This window comes from Gymnogyps californianus, chromosome 15 (assembly GCF_018139145.2).
Source record: "Gymnogyps californianus isolate 813 chromosome 15, ASM1813914v2, whole genome shotgun sequence".
NCBI lineage: Eukaryota > Metazoa > Chordata > Aves > Accipitriformes > Cathartidae > Gymnogyps > Gymnogyps californianus.
In genome coordinates, this window is record NC_059485.1 from 7,807,093 (window position 1) to 7,821,758 (window position 14,666).

Genomic DNA, 14,666 nt, shown 5'->3' on the forward strand with positions numbered 1-14,666 from the left:
AATAAGACTACTTTTGTATTGAAATGCAAATTTTTAAAAGGTCCTTTTTTGTTTAAATCTGCCAAAATTCACATTTTTTCTTTAAACAGGAAACACCTTTTAATGCACTTACAGACAGGCCAACATATCCCCTTTGAGGTTGGTAATTTATGTTAAATACGTGGTCAGAAAAAGAGAGGCCTGTAAGGCCACAGCCAGTAACAGAATAAGTACCTTTTCAACACAAAGATGAAAACAGCACTTTGATGGGACACAAATGGCCTCGTTACTGTATGGGCATACCTCCTTATTTTATGACTTTTCCTTCCCACTCTGAAGAGTAGAAAAGAGGTAAAGCAAACAAATAAGGTTCACTAAAGCAGTGTCACAATATTGTAATAATTACCAATGTGTTGTTATTCAAGTGGGTTGAAAGCCAAAGTGAACTGGAGGCTGGTCAGCATTACAGTGCTTACTACACAGGACACCACAATTCCTTGTTCTCCCTTACGCTTCATTTATTGCATTGGGAAAGTAACACAGGAATAGGTTTCTAAAGATATTTTCATACCTGCTGCAATTTTCAAGAGGGCCTGCAACAGTAGGTGTTAGGCATTTGTCTAATCTTATTGCAGAAACTCCTTCTATAGTCAATATTGAGAGACGGACACTTCCAAAAGGTGATTGCCCCATCTGCCATAGGACGGGAGGGATCTTTTTTTCTGGAAGAGCATTTCTTACAACAAACAGTTCTGCTGAACAACTCCCTCAGGCTGGACACCAACATTTCAGACAGCTATAGAGAAATCCCAGCCCTACTGTAAAACAGCGTTGCGTGCCTCAGAAAATCAGTGGAGGGACAAATACCTCAAATATCATGAGGTGTTCAGTTGCTACGTAAAGAGATTGTAGGGTAGATATTTGTGACAGAAGGAAGACATTGCAGTACTGAATGCTAAATGTCACATCTGCCATTTGTCATGAACGGGCTCATTCAGCCTTGGTAATGTTAGAAAGATTTGCAGTCAGGTTATCAATACAGATACCAATAAGTTGGAAAAAGACTTGTCATGTCACAGTGACACAGCCACAACAAGCCCCTCTATCTGGATGCGCACCAGAAGCGGTACCAGACCTCCTCCGCCCAAATGCAGACATCCCTTTCCCTCTTTCACTGGGGAATTTGAACTCTTACAAGGAAATACAACTCTGACCTTTCTGTCAGACAAGGACTGTTCTTGCTAAGAGAGCCCAGGCAGATTCATATACTGACATTACCTTCAACTGCAGAGCAGTTAGCAATTTTTCCATACACGTTTTGCACAGATCCAAGAACTCCAAGAGAAATGTTTTGTTCATTTGTTTTCACATCACTGACCTTTGTATTGACAAGTCTGAAACCCACAGAACTACCCATCCATGCAGTCATGGCTGGAAAAAGGCTAACAGATATTTTCATAACAAAAGACCATCACATGTGAGTGGAAGCGTGCTTTCCCGTCTCCACTTGAACTGAAGTTTGGGGGGGGGCGTGTCTAATTGAGATGTGTGACAGAAAGGAAGCCAGCAAGAGCGAAAGCCACCCCTTTCCCAGGGTAGCATGTTCTTTTTCACTGCAGCCTTCCAGATGTCTTCAGGATTTAGTTCCACGCATAATTAGAGATGGAATAAAACTGTAAAAGCTTAAGAAAAAGATCCAAGAGCACTCAGCATTGCATTCCCTCCAAGGACCCTCTTGCAATTTATGTAGCCCTTGGAGCAGGCTGGGAGCCAGGGTCACCCCATCCCCAAACCACAATTTTCCTCCCTCCTTCCCAATCTTGAATCTTTAATTCCTCCATCTAAAACAGAACAGTTAAAGGGAGATAGTGAGTTACTGCCCATCTACTGCAGCTCAGTGGGTTGGCTGCTCTGTAGGGAAAGAGGGACCTCCTCAAATGGAAGGAACTGAGCTTAAACATCAGCTCTAAGTGCCACTGTTCCTGCTGATTTGGCTCTAAAGAAAATAAGGCCAGGTTAACAGGGAAAGTTAATAACTTTCATTAGCTTGATATACAGAAGCAAGCAAGTTTGCAAACACATTACAGGCTCCAGCTATAGCACTTTGGTCTAATAAAGGATATTACCTCCACCTACAAACGTTAGTTTTCCTCTGTCTTTTAGACCATCACTACCACCAAAGCCCTGTTATTATTGCAACATCACAAGAAAACAGCAGTGATCTGGGTTGGCTCATACGTCAGAGAAAACAACCTTTTTTCCCAAGTAGCTATGACCAGCACAGACAAGGCAACAGGTAGTCGTCAGCAGTAGGGAGGGAGGAAGAAAGCAGGCAGAGATGATCACAGAGAGTAGCCCCAACACAGGTAACAACTCAAACATGGGCTAAGCAGGAGATGCAATTGCAGTTTCACTTCAGAACATGACCTGGGTTTGGATTACAAAGGTACTTAGGTCTCCGAAAGTACACTTGGCTGCCTAATTTGATTTTCAAAAGAAAGTAAGTGGATTAGGGTTAGATTTTGAACGGGATTTAATTTCCTAAAGGGACAGAGAAGTACCCAGTGGGAGAGTATTACAACTCAATTAGGATTATAACGAAGAGCTTATATTTGTTTTTCATCTTCACATAATTCCTAAGTGGTTGAAGGAATTTTTTACAAATAATCAAATTACAGCAAACCTGAAAATGCTTGGTTTCTTTTGATAGAGATCAACTGTATGAAACTTCACGCCAAAGAAAATTTCAGAACGTTATCAGTACCAAAAAAATCAGGATTTAGGAAGAAGTTCTGCTGCAATAATTACCCTAACTGTTGAGGTTTTTCTATTGAAATATTGGTATTTCACTCAAGGCATTTACCCTGAAATTCTAAAATATCCAAAATAACGACAATTAACTTCTTTTCCTTTCTTCTTGTTAAAAATATCTCAAAGGAACCTCAGCTTTTGGTCCTTTTTTACCCATTGATATTCATCCCTACTGATGAATATTTTACTGTGTTCTTCCACAGTGAAGATAACCTGTCTTCGTTCTCCAGTCTTTGTTACACTCTGAAAAAAACTGTAGTGAAATCTAATGCCCCAAATATTACCTCACCTGATTTTGGAAGGAAGAATTACATGCATAATCCTACTCTTTTTCCTGAAATCCTAAATTTTCTGTATTTCTGAACAATTGCCAAAAGTAAATTCTACGTATGAAATTATTTCGTCTTTGGCTCTTTATACTTTTTCTACAAAAAATATCCACCTATATGAAAAGGTAACATTTACCAAAATTGGTTCTTGTGCCAAAAGCTTTAACTTTAATAACAGAGACTGAGGCAGTCTTCTACAGATGTAGGAAAGTAAAACTCAGAATCAGGTTTTAAGATCTCTCACAGCTTCCTGATACTTCCATCTAAAGCAAAACTATTACAGTCTAACCCTTTATTTCTTAATGAAAGACAGATTAGTTGAGAGTTAGATAGCTAACAGAGGCTTGAGCCAGGACTTTGCCCCATGGCTATTTAGAAACTGTTCAGTCTAGTTAAAAACTTTCATTACATTGGTTTTGTAAGTATGTTTCTTAAAAGCTGTAAAGGAATAGCATAACTTTCTGAAGAATGCCATTTTCACTGTGGAATGGCGTAAAATTCCTCCCCTGAGGTAGCTATGTTATCTCATCGAATTTAAAAACAATAAATTGAAAGTTAAAAATAAAAGAAAGGAGAAAAGGTGGAAGAAATAGGTGGAAAGGCATTGAAGCTGTAGGAGTTCTGACAAACCATCTTGGCACATAGTCCCAGTGGTGATGAGAAATTGTTCTGTGCATTTTATTTATTTTTTTACATGCCAGAACAAAAAATGTACTTGAGGCAAAGTTGTAGAATATTGTTAAATTAGTGGGCTTATTTTATTAATGCCCATGAGCATGCAATGATGAAAAAGGATTATTCTAATACACAGCCAGTGTGGGAAAACATGATAGTACGTGTCCCAGTCCTGCAGTCTGTTACATGTACTTTATGCATGTGAGTAATCACTCCATGGTTTAACACAATATCCTAAGGTACTTGTTCTATACTTGGAACTACATACATTGTTTTTTCTTCCTTTAATGGATAAGTCTAGTGACCTATATTTACAGTATATTACATCAAATCCAACAGACTAGTCTCCATATTTTGGTCTTGGAATGAAGCATTCAGCTATGTATGCCTTCTACCTTGTCCCCTTATGAATTAGATACATGACTTGGTGTCAATTAAACATGTAAAATATACTTTACCAAGGCATATTCTTTAACAGAAACTGAACTTCACTGTCATTCATCCCCCAGGCAGTATTTGAAGCCAGCAGAAGAAACCTAATGCACACAATTCTCCTGATAAGAAGAGTGAAAATTAGAAACATGGAAGTTTACTTAAGCAGATTCAAGTATCCCTGGAAACAGGTAACTAAAGCCAGACAAACCTTGCATGCTTCAGTTCACAGTGGGTTCGTAAACCAAATTCTGTTTTTCTGTTCACAGGGTTTGGACTCTTGCCTGAAGAGTCAAGTTAGATTAATTTAAATCTCTGAATTAAAAATTCACAAGAAAGACAAGGAGAGGCTGTTGTGATGTGATGCAGGACAGAGCAGATGCAAACAACAGCCCAAGTTTAACTGAAAGATGCAGGTATGCATGTCAAGTCACCTTGCGTACAGATTTTCTACCTGTCTTTAAAGGTTCTGCAAAGGATACACATGCACACAGAGAACAAGATCTTATAATATCATCCCAAGTCAGGGTTGATTTGTGTGCGCGGATGAGATGTTGTTCATCATTTGACTTCCATAGCTAAATCCAAGCTTAGCTGCAACTTCTATATGCTAGTTCAACATTGGCTGTTCTGTATTTTCTGAAATTTTGATTTGGGCACAAAATGCAACAAGAAAGAACAAAAATACTGTGTGTTTTCATTCATTCTCATTTTGTTTCCAGAGGGAGAAGAAATCTCACAGTTAGTCTAGATCAGTCTGCTTTCATACCAATGCCATTAGTAAAATGTCATTTTGATTTGAACCAACTACAACCTACTTCAGAAAAAAAAATCCGATGCTGCATACATTATAAATCAGAGAACTTTTCACTAGCTGGTAAACTGTGTAATCGTGTTTATATATGAGCATGGCTTAATTAGCTACATAATGAAAAGTGCAATGAAAATGCAAAAGGGTTAGGAAGGGCTGAGCTGCAGGAGGAAACTGGATCTTGACACACCTGGGGAATACTGAAGTTTGAATAATAAGGTCAGATTCTCACCTCACATTGATAAATAGACCATTACATAAATAAAAGATTATGTGTGTGGTCCTTATTAGATAGGCTTGTAAGTTCACTGAAGAAGAGAAGAATGACGAATAGTTCCTCGAACAGCACTGGATTAGCAGCAATGCTCTGCAGAGAGGTAGTTCGGATCTGCAGTTTAGCTTGTGCTGCATAAAGCAACCACTACCCTTTTAAGCCACTGTGGTGGAAGAATGTTTTCATAGTGACATATTTAGGTGTTGGAGAAGCTGCCCCAAGGCACAAAATATTGTCTGTGACAAGCATGAGGGAAGACAATATCATCTTTTAGTTCAAACTAGCAGTTTCTAGCATGTGCTGAATGTGGAGGGAGCGGTTCACTTGTAAGTGAAGATCCTGCCTGCCTAAAGCTGCAGCTCCTGGAGGAGGAGATTATTCAGCTCAGGAACTGGTCCAGTGAAAGTAGGTTTGTTTGTCTGGAAATGCATTGACAGCAAGCTGAAAACAGTCCCACATTTGTCATGCAAAAAGATTTAGGTCCATAACAAAATAGGAGAAGAAATTAAGAGAGAAAGTAAAAGGCAGCATAAGCTCAGCCACAGCAGCCAGAAGAAATTGCCTGGGATGAAAAGGATGAAAACAAGAGCAAAACAGCATCAACAGTGAATCATGCCTGTAGCTACTGATTTAAGAGCACTGCAGTGCATGAGGGCCTTACTTACGCGATGCTGAACATTGGACGTCCATAGTCAGAACTGCTCATACAGGGTCTAACTTGACCCAAATGTGTTGCAACTATGTGCAAGTCCTCTGTTATTATCTGATAATCCACTGGCTGCGCTGGCTGCAGAAGCAAGCCCGCTCACCTGTGCTACTACCCCCACCCCGCAAGTTCTTCTGGATCTACCTTAAGAAATCGATTAGCTGCTGCACAGAGATAAAGAGGTCTTTCAAGTTCTTCAGTATCCTATGAAAAGTATCATAAGCTCTTCAGCAATTACATCTGGCATGTGGAAGAAAAACAAGCAAAATCTGAAATTCAGTTGCATATTTGCTAACTAATTGAATTATACAGGCAGGACGTAGTCTTTCCTTGGATGCATTTTCTTTCTGCCTAGAGATATCTCATATAAACTGAGATACACTGGCTAAGATAAACATTTGACTGAGATTTAATTCTCTGGCTCTTTAATTGGTTTTTCATCTGGTTCATTATTGTATATATATTTATACAGCACATAGTTGACTTCTAATTAGTTTAGAATGAGAACCAAGTTTCAAAATATTCAGGTACTATTGCACTGGAGTCAGAAGTGCTAGACATTAATCGATGTCTAGGCCTCAGCTGTCTTTCCAAGCTGAGCATTCAAATTCTTTTCCATTACTCCTCAAAACCCAGAAAACACCAACAGACCACTTACAAGGCTCAAGAGGAATTCACAGAAATTAGGCTATTTCTAAAATAATTTAGAAGTTTGACAATCACCTTATAAATGTCAGTGCTAGCTTTCCAAGATTCTAACGCATAACTCAGTAAGCTTTTCTGAGTTACTTTTAAAAAATAACAAAGTACCAAATAAATATGTACCAATAAAGGTACATTAACCCCATTTAATTCTGTTCCCCTAGTATGCCAGATGCTAATTAGGAGCTGGTCCTCATCACATAATGTGGATCCAGGTTTGCACTTTACCAAAACACAGAAGGCCAAATTCCAACCCAGGATTTCATTCTAGCCTACCCTAATGGCAGCAAAAAGCTGCACAGTTGAGATCTGGATCAGATTCAAAACTTTCCCAAAATGTATCAGTGTTCACATCCTGATTTTTGATTCCAGCTCATCTCTAATTATACTTATTACATAGAATGTCAGATCTCAGGTTATGCCCTTTAAAGTTCTCCCTATAAACAATTAATTAGCTTGCTGCAGCCTTTCTATAAATAGCTTGTACATATAAATTATTCTCATCTGCTCAGACAAACAAAATCCCTGTTCTGTTTTTTGCCTTCTGATTTTCCCTAGTGGACTGCAGCTGTTAGGCAGTCAGACGCACATGTGTGTGCTCTTCATAGTCAGAGCTAAAAATAAGATTATGGGGCTAATTGACAAAGTTTTTTTGTATTGAATTAATGCTTGAGAAATCAGGTTTTCCCCAGAAAATGTCTGAAAGCAGCATTTCTATCAAGTGGATAACTCTGATAGAGACCTGCCTCCCACACCAGCTGAAATGCTGTTCAGCCAAACAGCATGCATTCCTGGTTTTGAGGCATCATGCTATTATAGGACAGGATACATATGGTTGCCCAAATTAATTTTGCTGACAGGTCTTCCAAACTCATCCTATAAGTGCTGACAGACAAGATCGGGCCAAAGCTTCCTCCAGCAAGCAGGGAGCTACCTCTCCTCTCCAGATGTATTCTTTGCTTCCCTCCCAAAGGTTTTCACCTGCATAGCAGAGCTGCCCAAGTAAAGTGTATAGTCACTCCTCTGCCACATTAGGGCACAGTCCTGTGACTTGCCTTCACTTACAGATGAACTGGATTTACACAAAGACATCCTTTGCCATGTGCAAATGTGAAGTAGGCTGGTATAGGCAGGCTGCTATAGCAATCGGACCAAAAATTGCAACAGTCACGAATATACAAAGTGAACATACATGTGAATATACCAGAACCAGTTACCATAACCATTCCTCTTAGTCTGTATGCACCTACCTGCGAGATGTGCAAACTAATAATCTTTTGTCTCATCTCTGTGTTGAGACTGAGTAAGGAGTATTGGTAAAGCACTTTGGAAGATTGTAAACCAGTGCAACAAAGCGTTATGATCATTTTGAAACACTAATCTATATGTTTTTCCCCGCAATCTAGCATACAATCATCATTGTGCCCAGCCAGAGAGAAGAAAGCAGGATTATTGGACATTTTAATGTTTCACAGCATAATACTGCTATCATAGTGGGAACAGCAAGGCACTGAGGAGATTGCCCCTGTTTTATGGCCTTCAAGCTCAGACAGGAATCAGCCTTGTTATCGTCCTCAGACCCAGCAGATAGAGCTCAGGATGAGCAGAGCCTTCCCAAGCTTGCTGCAACTATGCTATTTCATTAGCCAAGTGACATGCCACCGAGCACACCGCACATCTCTAACCTCCACAATCCCCTCATGTATTTAGTACTGCTTTTCAGAAAGACCACCGTGAAGCCTAAGTGTATGGGGGAAACCTCTTTATCAACAGTGCTTTAAACAGCCCCTTTGTGGTTGCATGGCTGTCCAGGAAACAGACTTGGGGGGCCTGAGTTCTGCTTTTGGTATGATTTGTTGAGCATCCTTGGGCAAGTTCCTTTTTCCCTCTGTCACCTGCACAAAGGATCATAATACTAGCTCACATGAAACATGCCAAGATCACCTTTAAGTAGCTAGATCCTGCTGTATAAGAATACATCAGCAGATGTTAAGGATAATGTCCCATTTATTTTTAGAAAAAAAATTTTGGAAAAATATAGAATCATTAAAATCCACTAGCCTTTATCCTTCCCTCTGAAAAGGCTTTTTTGTATATGTATTTTTGCTGTTCATAGCTGGGGGAAATTAACAAGGTGAGTTTGAACCCAAAAAATTGTCACACTGCACTGAAATGTGCTGTCAACTATCCACAGGTGCACACCATATGGCAAAAATGTAGTTATGAGAAGGTACAACTCCAAACCATAAATACACTCATGTGAATATGCTCTGATACAGCTGTATATAAACACACAAGCAGGGTCACTGGGATTTTTTCTAGTCTTGGCTTTTGTCAGATGGGTAAAGCTTGCTTGCCTCGATGCCCATTAAAGGAGAGAAGCTCGCTAAGTGCAAACAGGGAGGTTCAGACTAGTCTGAGTAAATCAGCAGAAAGATAGAAAGAACAGGTATCTCTGTAATCACTCACCTGGCTTAGCAATCACTACTACCCCCTTGCTTCTTGCCCCTCCACATTAAAATTCCTTGGAGTGGGAAAGCACTTTGTTATATTTGCAAATTAATATACCGCAGCCATGTTCCTTGTACATACATTAAAAAATGCAATTAATTACCAAGCTGTCTAGCCAACTGAAGAACAGATTTGGCTTTGTTTTTTCACGTTACCAAGCCTATTTAATTTAAGGTTTGCAAAAAGTAGACTTGATGACTCCTGCTTTGTTCTCTCCAGTTGTCGTGGTTTAACCCCAGCCAGCAGCTAAGCTCCATGCAGCCGCTCGCTCACTCCCCCACCCCCAGTGGGATGGGGGAGAGAATCAGGAAAAAAACCTTGTGAGTTGAGATAAAGACAGTTTAATAGGACAGAAAGGAGGGAAAAACAATGATAATGGTAATAATAATATGACAATAGTAATACTAAAAGAATTAAACTATGCAAAGCAAGTGGTGCACAATGCAATTGCTCACCACTCGTTGACCAATGCCCGGTTACTTCCCAAGCCGCGATCCGCCCCTCCCAGCCAGCTCCCCCAGTTTATATACTGGGCATGATGTCATATGGTATGGAACAGCTCTTTGGCCAGTTTGGGTCAGCTGTCCTGGCTGTGTCCCCTCCCAGCTTCTTGTGCCCCTCCAGCCTTCTTGCTGGCTGGGCATGAGAAGCTGAAAAATCCTTGACTTAGTATAAACACTCCTTAGCTACAACTGAAAACATCAGTGTGTTATCAACATTATTTTCCTACTAAATCCAAAACACAGCACTATACCAGCTACTAGGAAGAAAATTAACTCTGTCCTAGCTGAAACCATCATCAAACCATTGCGAACAGTAGTGTAAAATGTTACCAAACTATGTGCAAAATAAATATACTATATTCGCTACATAATAAATAGGACGAAAGCCAACAGGGAATTAGATAGCCTTTTGATATAGACTTTGGGACCGGAGTCACGTAAAGGACCTCAAAACCTGAAGCTCAACTCCATTTTGCGTTAAAAACTTCAAAGAGAAAATTTAACTGATTGTTGGCCTCTCATTCCAAAAAGACTGGGTTTTTTTAGATGTATAGTTTTGTTTGGGGTTTGGGGGTTTTTTTATATTTGCTGCAAATGAGTTGTTTCCAGTTGAATAGAGGGGGGAAGAAATAAAGGAAAGCTGCAGTGAATATTAGGAGATGAAACTAGGCAAAGTAAATTTTGAGGCACATTGGCAAAAAAAATCCAGAAGAGAGAGTATTTCTGAAATACTAGTCACAGACCAGGCAGAGAGGTGGTTCTCTATTTCCACAGCTTATGCGAACAGAAATGACACCTGGATATGACTGGTAAAGAACTGACAGGAAGACAGGATTTTCGAAAGCACTGAAAATTGGTCTTATTGCTCCCGATGCAGTCCATTATCATAACCCAAGCTGGATCAGCACCAGATACTTTGCAACTATAATAAGCTGCATTGAAAACACAGATTTCATTAAAGTCAATAGTTTTGGAAAAATGAATGCATACTAACACTTTGATCTTATTTTAACAGAATTTTGCCATCTCTATTCATCGACTCTCCTGAGATAACTTGTTTTTTTAAAAAAGTGAAAGGGATTGAATTTTATTCAGGACATGTGTCACGAAGAACAAGCAAGTATCTTTTAGAATCCAGGTTTGAAAATGGTAACAAGGATGGGTGAGTTACTGATATTGGTTTCTTAAGTATATATATTAACATTGTGTTTCAAGCAGCTTTACTGCTTTCAAACATTACTGTTCATCTCCCTCATATTTAAGATGTCCCTAACACATAAGTTTTTTCTTCTGCTTTGTCAAATTAGTTATCTTTTGACATTTTACAGTTTTGTATTTCATGAAGGCCCCCAAAGCAGTAATCTCTGTGAACTAAAAAACTGTCATTATTCTATAGGTGAAAACCTATCTTTTGTTTTTCTATTTCATATCACTCTATAACATGAAACACCAATTTGTCTTGTTGACTCTTAGCTCCTTTTACTTCAATTATTTAAATGGTTTAAAGACTTGTGCAATAAAGTCTCAAAGTCTCAATTATTTTTCATTTATCTCTACTAAACTGTTTTAGTCAACAATTGACCTTGATTCATTGTAAGTATCATTGTATCTGGTTACATTTGCTCTTGGAATTTATTGCTCTTCTTTCATCCACACTTTTGACCAATACTAATCTATTCTGTTTTTCATTTTCTAGGCATCCCACATAGTTCAGAACATTATTGATATTCTGGATTCATATGTTCTAATTTATTTGAGTTTCTCCTAACTATCATTGCAGACAAAGGCAGCTTTATTGTAGAACAACACTAATTGGAAATGGAAAAGTGCTACTTTGTTAGATTGTATTATGAATTCCTCTCCCTCTCTCCCCAAAGCAAAGTTGTTCTATTATGTATTTGGGATTATATACCCCAGCCTAAAACCTGCGCATATTTAAGCCTTACCAAGCAACAGCACAAATCCCAAGCAGAGATGAGAAAAGCCACTATTAGCAGCTGTTGAATTTGTATCAGCTGGTAACTGAGATAAACCACATCGTTGCCAAGCATGTTTATCTTTCAGTGCAGCCACCAAGATCTGAATTAAACAAGACAAATTTTTTTCCAATTAGCAACGAGGAGTATGCAGTAGGCAACCATTCTAGTCACTTTTCTGAGGGGGCATCACATGGAAGCAAATATGTGAACATACAAAGCAAGCCAGCTTACCAGAGACAGTGTAGAAGTTCAGGCAATTGAGACATTGATTACAAGATATTAAAAAAAAAAAAATAAAATAATTTTTTTTTTTTTTTTAATCCATTAGGCCCCTGTGTGGGAGAAAAGAGGAGAAGATGGGGTCACTGAACCAATCCTCTGCTCTAGCACAAAAAACCCATGGCTCAGCAGGGGAGGGACTGCTGGTTTCCACACATCCATCTTCCATCCTATGAGAAAGGAAGTTGGGATTAAATCCATCCTCCTACCCTCACACACTGCTTGCGCAGAGTTTGAACTCTGTCGTCTCTGCAGCCTTGGGGGGGGGGGGGGGGGGGGGGGGGGGGGGGGAGGGAGGTCTTTAGTTTTTTACCAGCAGACCACAGCAGAACAGCAAAATTCTAGGGAAATGTTTCTTTATCAATAAATGTCAGATCATTATTTTCACATCATTATTAGAAAAGTATAAATTCTGGTGAAATTCTGATTTCTGGAAAAGTCTTTGAAACACCGATTTTTCCTTTCAGAAACATTTTTATTTTTAAAGAAATAATTTAACTTAATTTAATAATTTAATACTACATTTTTAATTAAGAGTTGAACAGTAATCCACATGTAATTACTTTAAGCTATATCTCTCTATAGGTTCTTTTTTCCTAAAATATTGGTTTAGAAAAAAATACAAATCAATTTTCTTTGCTTTCTCCATTACAAGGAAAAATTCCCATCTAGGTGTAATTGATGTTTATCTTCATATGTCTCTTATCACCATCAGCCTCTAGGCAAATCATGCTCCAGCTGAAGGTGAAGTGGTTTCTATAGGATGTTATATCATATCAGTATGCCACACTGAGGATTTGCTGGGTATGTATAGCACCAATCCAATGTGGTGCTCCTGTTCTATTATATCTCGCTAACATAATAACTAAAAAAGAAATGGTAAATGTAAATGAAACATCCAGCTAACACAATTTGGGAATCAACGGTCATTCATAACTTCACCATTTGTTCTGGGGGTTTTTTGCAATTCTTCAATTTTATTTTTTTTCTTTTTCTCCTAGTTCCTCATCTTACCAAATGAAATCATATGAGCACATGGATTCTCTCTGCAGTACTAAAGATCTACGCAGAAGACCCGCGAGGACATTGTCTTCTTACCTGTCCATACAAAGCTTATCATTGTTGTGACAGGATTAAATAGTTAGTAACTTAACAAAATGTGAAAATGAACTATAATAGCATTACTGCTATTGGTTTTCCCCTGCTCAGGATCTGTATTGCATTTTTTGCAACTGCATAGTCATCCATTTTTATTAATAAAGATAAATTTAAAAATCAATACATTCGCCCATATTAAAATCCTTCATTTGTAAACAGGTTTATTTTCTCCATAGTAGTTTTTTTTCTCTACTATATTCCTAAATATTTTTCCAATGTTAAAATATTTTCTATAGAAATGGTTTGACATTTTCTTTGTTATGTACTAAATCAAGAGATCTAAACCCCAAAGAATTCTTTAATGACTGTTTATGTCTGAGGGAAACTAGTGTTAAAGTGCAATTTTTCAAGGAAGCAACATGCTGACGCTCGGTAAAGTGATACAGATTATTTTAGATTGGAGTAACTGAGCTGCGTAATTCATCTAACCTACCTGACCTGACAACTCCTTTCATTATTTTAGAACAGTAATTGAGATGCCAGAACGTGTGATGATGATGACATAAGATGACAATATTGGTCCACTTCAACCAGCCTCCACGTCCACATCAATGAGTGATACTACAGGCTCACAGCTTAGCCACAGACAAGGTCCAAAATGGTTATCCTCTTCTGCCTTTCTTTTCAGAGGATGAGACAACTCCAGGGATTAATGTACGAATTAACTTGAACTCCTTTTCTTGTTGTCATAAGCAATGAAGTGCCCCAGGAACAGTCCTGAAAGTAGCTAAGGGCCATATGCCACCGCTCACCCTTTCCTGCCCCCTTATTTGTTTCAGTGGTGAGAGAACTGCTGGCTCACTTCACCTCTTCTCTCAGCTCTTTTCCCTTTGCAGACTGGGCCACCTACTCCTGTTGACAGCCAGAGAAGTGGAGGCAAGGCTCTTCCTATTCCCTTAAATTCCCCCGCATATCAAGGGGAGAAAAGGGCAAGCACTTAGGCCATGTTTTAGGTCATCTTCCTCCCTCTTTACTGCCTGCATATCCTAGGCTGATGGTTCTGCAGCTTCCTTAAAACAGCTAAGAGAGACCTCTGCTTTATAGACTTCAAGTCCACCCTTCCTGATGACCACCTTTAGCAGCCTCCATACAGCTAAAAATCAGGTTAGACAAAGAGCATTTTGTCCTCCTTCTTCGTCTAACCAAACATTTGCTGCCATTTAAATGAGTGCTTAATCCTTGCATTAACAGTTTGCTCTCCTAGGGTCACTTTCTGTTGCAAAATCACCTCCTGTGTTTTTAGGCAGAGAACCACAGTGAGGACTACAACCAAAATGATGCTCAGAGCATATAACAGGACCTGTAGTTTAACACATGGATGTATATATAATGTGGGATATGAAACAGAATTAAAGCAGTAAGTAGAAACACATCAACCAAGCAGTCACAGTACTGAATTGAAAAGCAGGGGGAAAAGCAATAGCTGTAGATAACACACTGTGTGTGCTGGAGAGCCTACAGAGATTTCAAAGATAGTTTTAAAAAAAAAAAAAAAAAAGGTACTTCAACATCTCTAG